Here is a 6,702-nt window from a genome sequence, read left to right on the forward strand (position 1 = left end):
GTGGTGTTGCAGACTCTGGGGCCTTTCAGAACAGGTGTATATATACTGAGATCATGTGACAGATCATGTGACACTTAGATTGCACAGGTGGACTTTATTGAACTAATTATGTGACTTCGAAGGTAATTGGTTGAACCAGATCTTATTTAGGGCTTCATTGCAAAGGGGGTGAATACATATGCGCAATTCACTTTCCTTATTTATTTTCTAGAATATTTTGAAACAAGTTATTTAAAAAAAAAAAAAAATTCAGTTCACTTCACCAATTTGGACTATTTTGTGTATGTCCATTACATGAAATCCAAATGAAAATTAATTTAAATTACAGGTTGTAATGCAACAAAATATGAAAAACTCCAAGGGGGATGAATACTTTTGCAAGGCACTGTATTGTGTTTTTGTTTCAAACATGTTATATTGGAGAGTAGAAGAAGAAATGCATTACATTATGGTGATTGTGCTCCATTTGATTTGTGTCAGTTTTACGCACCCTGGTGTACCGATTGCAAGCTGTTGGACCCAGTGTGGTACGAAAATCGGGCGGAGCTGAAAGTATAGGGTCTCCAGTCAACGTTCGGCAAGGTCGACGAGACATCCACACCAGTGAGTTCAATGATCTGATTTCGTACATTGGGTTAAAAGACAGAACAAGACGAGACATAAGACGCAAAACAAAAGTACAACCCAACAAAAAAAAAGTAAAAAAAAAAAAGAAACAGTATGACTTCAATATAACGTGAACTAGAAACAGAATACAACAATGACTGCCTGGTGGAATCAGGATTATAATAAGTATTATATTGATGGAGAAAGATCGCAGTTCAAAGAGGAAGTTGCTATAGTGTATTGAAAAATAGAGGACTACAATCCCAGAAATAATATGGCTAAAAAACAACCCAATTTGGGTTCTTTGTTCTTAACCAGCGTGGTTAAATATTGGACAGAACACACGCTGGGTTATTTTTGAACCAGTCCAGTTGATCTAGCAGTTTGTTTTGTTTTAATGTCATTATAGGTTTTATTTTCAAGAGGCGTGGCTTATTAGGGGCATGGCTTTCGGATAGATCTAATTGGCTAACCGTGAGAGAAATGTCATTCCTGTTCGTCATGTTAAGTTTACATACCGCAAATTTGAATGTTCCATACGTTTTTTTTAGCATTTTACACATTCTTCTAGAACATTAAGATGATTTATTACATATTATAATAATGGTATCTAACCCAACAATGGGAAGTGGATAGTTTTTTGGGAATTCATACACTTCTGTAAGCCTCATCTGAAGCTACTAAAATGTCAAATATTCAACCTTAACCCCCTGATAATTATACAACAGAACGCATGACCAAGAAATGACATTTACCTCACAGGTGGCTAAGCACTATATGGAAAGCTACACCCTAATAAACTAAGCCTCCAGGCTTCTGATCTGACCCGCCGTGGGTCATATCTCAATAACCCTAGCACCAGTAACCATCAACAACCCAACCTTGCTATTTTTAAAGAAAACAACCCAAATCCGGCATCACATCTGAGTGGCACAGCGGTTCAAGGCACCTGCAACACAGTGCTAGAGCTATCATTACTGACCCGGGTTCGATCCCTGGCTGTATCACAACCTTCGCCATGATCTGGAACTCCCATAGGCACACAATTGGCCAGCGTGGTCACGGGTTAGGGGGAGGGTTTGGCCGGGCAGGTCATCATTGTAAATCAAAATTTGTTCTTAACTGATTTGCCTAGTTAAATAAAGGATTTAAAAAACTGAAGTGACCTGACACTTTATGCAACCAGCAGTTGGGTCAACCAAACAACCCAGTGTGTTTTGGAGTGTATCTAACATGTAATCAGCCATTTGTATTATTCATGAATGCCTTCACAGAGCCTATTTTTGAAAAAATATATATCTTTGTTATGTTCTCTCTGATTTTTTTTTTTAGATCATAAGGACTGAGATAATTGATCGGCAAATAATTTGTAAAATGGCCTGGAAAGTTACTGTAGCAAAATGGAACACTATGGGATCCCAGAACAAAACCAAGGAAGCTTTTAGTCACTCTTCAGGCTGTACTGACCTCTACCGGATTGGTCAATATATGATATAGATACCGAATATAAATAAATCTACATATTTATACAATAATGTAATAGTATAATAATCTGGATAGCACACTTTTTATAGGCTGTGTAGTTATTCTGAAGGCAGAGGTAAATAACCCACATCGTTGACACTCATCACCACTTGACCCCTTGACCCCTACAATACAATGATATAAAGAATAAAGGGGTCTCTGAAAAAGGTTTCTTCTTATGTTCACCGTAGAGAAAGGGTTTACCAAACGTGCGATAAGGCAACCAGTCACAGAGCGCCTCGTCAAACATAGGCCCACAGGTCCAGAATTAGGCCAGTCTGTTCGCGCACTAATAGGGCTTAGGGAAGATTTAAAAGCCCTTGCAGCCATTCCCAACGGCGCGTGTGTGTACTTGTGTGTGTAGATACATGTGTTTTGTGCAACATATGGTTAAGCCACGCCAACCAGATGGGCTAACAGCGTAGTGAGTTATTACATCTTCAAATCCCCTGTTATCTGGTCCTGTATGAGAGAGTGGACTAGGTTAGCTAGTTAGCTATTTTCTCTCTATCTCTCTCTCTCTCTCTCTCTCTCTATCTCTCTCTGTCTCTCTCTCTCTCTCTCTCTCTCTCTCTCTCTCTCTCTCTCTCTCTCTCTCTCTCTCTCTCTCTCTCTCTCTCTCTCTCTCTCTCTCTCTCTTCCTCTCTCTCTCTCTCTCCATCCGTGCTTAAATTGACAGCAGAAATATATTTTTTTACATATCTTTTACATTTGTGTTTCAGGTTTCGCAAAAGAGTTTTCGGAAGACTTACTGACTATCCCGCTATAAAGATGTGAGTTGTGCCACTTCTAGCGTGTATTTTCTAAAACATTGTTGGTAAAGTAGATCTGAAGTGTGCCCCACTGGAACACACAACCCAGTTCTTCTAACTAACCTATCTCGTTGGATAGGTTGAAGGATGACTTGAAATACACCTACAGAGGTCCTAGAACCAAGGATGGCATCATGGAGTTTGCAGAGAGAGCATCTGGGTAAGGGCTGAGGATGGCATCATGGAGTTTGCAGAGAGAGTATCTGGGTAAGGCTGAGGATGGTATCATGGAGTTTTGCAGAGAGAGAGTATCTGCGGTAAGACTGAGGATGGCATCATGGAGTTTGCAGAGAGAGTATCTGGGTAAGGCTGAGGATGGCGTCAGTGGAGTTTGCAGAGAGAGTGCACTGGGTAAGGCTGAGGGATGGCATCATGGAGTTTGCAGAGAGAGCATCTGGGTAAGACTGAGGACATGGCATGGAGTTTGCAGAGAGAGCATCTGGGTAAGACTGAGGATGGCAGCATGGGATACCTAGTCAGTTGTACAACTGAACGCATTCAACTGAAAGGTGTCTTCTGCATTTAACCCAACCCTCTGAATCAGAGGGGTGCGGAGGGCTGGCTTATATCGACATCCATGTCTTCGCACCCGGGTAACAGTGGGTTAAACTGCCTTGCTCAGGGAAGAACTACAGATTTTTACCTTGTCAGCTCAGAATTCGATCCAGCAACCTTTCGGTTACTGGCCCAACGCTTCGATTCCGCCAGGGGCTACCTGCCACCCACTTGGGAAGGCATCATGGAGTTTGCTGGCAGAGAGAGTATCTGGGTAAGACTGAGGATGGAAGTTGATGCTCCTTGTCTGAAAAATATAGTTTTGTAGTTCTTAAAAAGGCCTGCTCTGTGATATTTGGTTACATTTCTCCAGCCCTATCCCTCAGCTTTTATAGCAAACCAAGTGGGAAGGACCTATATTCCCCTGCCCCCATTATACACATATATTTACAGGTAGGAATACAATGGAAAATAACAGAATAAAATAGAAAGTACCCACTGGTACACACTGGTTGAATCCAACATTGTTTCACGTCGTTTCAATGAATTTACGCGAACAAACGGGAACAGACGTGAATTGACGTTCTTGTGCCAGTGGCGGGCCAATATCTTTCCCAAACAACTATTGCTGAGTGTCGCGAAGATTCACGTGTGGAAACGTAGAACAGCGGTTATTCACAAAAAGTATTTTTGAAACAGTTAATATTTTTTTGCATCGTTTTTCACTAGGCCAGTGGCTTACAGCATTTTTACTGAGTTGTATTGCTATGCTACGATTTCTTCAGACATTTTAGCTAATTTGCAGCATTCCAATTAGCTATCTTTTTGTCCCTGGTGCGGTCAGATTGACCTGTGTGGAAATTCTCCATGTAACGTTCATTTGACTTTGGATGTTACAATGGCATGAACTGTTTTGTTCTATGTTTAATCTTTGTCTTTTAAAAGCACAAAACAACAATACAAAATGATATGAATTGCCCACAAAATAATTTAATAGTTTATAGAGACGTCTATCCAGAGCGAAGTGGGATTAACAAAATGAAATATAAAGGTTGAATGAATCAGTAATTTGGCGTTTTGAGTATTACTAGAGTTGATATTATATAGGATATATATAAATTAATAAAATTACAAAGTATGCATCAATAGTAAGGAGGATTGATCTAAGGTGTGGCAAATTTGCTCCCCAATATTGTCAGGGTGAAATGAAAAATGATAAAAACATAAAAGGGATACTAGGAAGTGTATCATTATTTAATTTTGTACTTTACTCCTTGAAGTTTTTTTATCTGGCCAGAAGTTTGTAAAAATAATGGGAAATGAAGAGAAGTTAAAAAAATTAGTATTGAACAGTTAATTATGATATACTGTATCCTCCATCGCCCCATCCATCTGTATCTCTCTCCATCTCTCTCCCCCATCCCTCCTTTGTTTAAGACCTGTGGTGAGATCACTGCCAAGCCAGCTGTTGTTCTGTGAATGTTAAGAGTAGACATGACGTGACTCTTTGTTACGGGCCGTCCACTTGAAGGTATGAGTACACCTGCGCATTAAACACGCAAGCACACACACACACACACACACACACACACACACACACACACACACACACACACACACACACAGGAACAACGAACGCACGGAACACATACACACAGGGACACAAACCAAATGTTTATTTTGGTATCTTTTGTCATAGCCTGTCTGAGGTTTCCTCCTTTTTCTCCTCCAGGAGAAGTATTGAACAAGAATTGATGTTATATCTTTGCAGAAAACAAAATTAGGAAATAATATATATACAGTGATTCTCGAAAGTATTCATATTCTGTGACTTTTTCCACATAATGTTAGTATTAATATTAAAATTGATTTTTTAGTTTGCAATACAAAAAAGGGAAAGGTTTTTAGAAAAAAATGTAATATTTATTAAAATTAAAAAAGAAATGCCTTATTTACATATGTATTAAGATTTTTTGCTATGAGACTCGAAATTGAGTAGGGATGTTTTCATGATCATCCTTGAGATGTTTTAAACTTGATTGGAGTCACTTCGAGGGTAAATTCAATTGATTGGAATGATTTGGAAAGGCATACACTGTTTATATAAGGTCTACAATTGACAGTGCATGTCAGAGCAAAACCAAGCCATGAGGTCAAGTTGTAGAAAACAAACTTTGGGATGATCAATGGAAACAGGGATGCGACCTGAGCTCAATTTATCATAGCAAAGGGTCTGAATATATATGTAAATAAGGTATTTCTTGTTTTTAATTTGTAATAAATGTTATATTTTTCTAAAAACCTTTCGTTTCGCTTTGTCATTATGGTGTATTGTGTGTAGATTGATGAGGGAAAAAATTAATTTAAATTTCCTATAATAAGGCTGTAACGAACAAAATGTGGAAAAAGGGAAGGGGTCTGAATACTTTCCGAATGTGATGGATTAGGTTTCATAACTTGGTCCTGCTTCAATCATATCTTCCCAAAGTTAATGAGGTATTGTTTTTTTTCTGGTCATTCTCAGGCAGTTACCTCGAGGAATACCGGCTGTGGCAGTGTCTGGCGATGGCACTTACTTTTATGATGGTAAAAGACCAGAGTTGCAACATAATCCAAGCGGGAAAAAAATACTTTATTCAAGAATTATAGAAGTATGTAGTGATAAATATTTCTTTTGTATATTTAAAATGATCTAAATTGGAACAGCTTTAAATATATTTAATACATTTAATGTCCACTTTATAAGTGTTTATTAGGATTTGAGAAATAAATGTTTTTTAAATGATCTTAATTGGGAACTTTTTTTTGTACTTAAATACATTTTAGTATATTAGATAAAGAGCAAAACAAATATTATTTGAATATGTTTTGTAGTTTATGTATATTTTCATAAATGTGTAATATACATAATTACTATAAATGTAAGTTGATGTAGATGATAAATCAATGTATTATATTTATTAGTATGCTAGCATGATCAATTAAATGCTATTTGAAAATAAAATTCCTATATTCTTTATGAAGAAAGTACTTACAATGTGTTACAAGTATACTTTTACTCATTAACCACATTGGCTATTGTAATTAGCAACATTAAGGTTACCTTGATTGAACAAGATATCCTTCATCGAATGCGAGTTACAACAGGCCACTCACAAAGTAGTTGTGGCTTGAGTGGCAGTTTAAACTAAAGTGTTGATAAATGTGCACCAGTGTAATTTCACACTTTAGTTGTTTACATTGACGGTGATAAATTATGATTGAA

The sequence above is a fragment of the Coregonus clupeaformis genome, unplaced genomic scaffold (genome assembly GCF_020615455.1).
Source record: "Coregonus clupeaformis isolate EN_2021a unplaced genomic scaffold, ASM2061545v1 scaf3760, whole genome shotgun sequence".
NCBI lineage: Eukaryota > Metazoa > Chordata > Actinopteri > Salmoniformes > Salmonidae > Coregonus > Coregonus clupeaformis.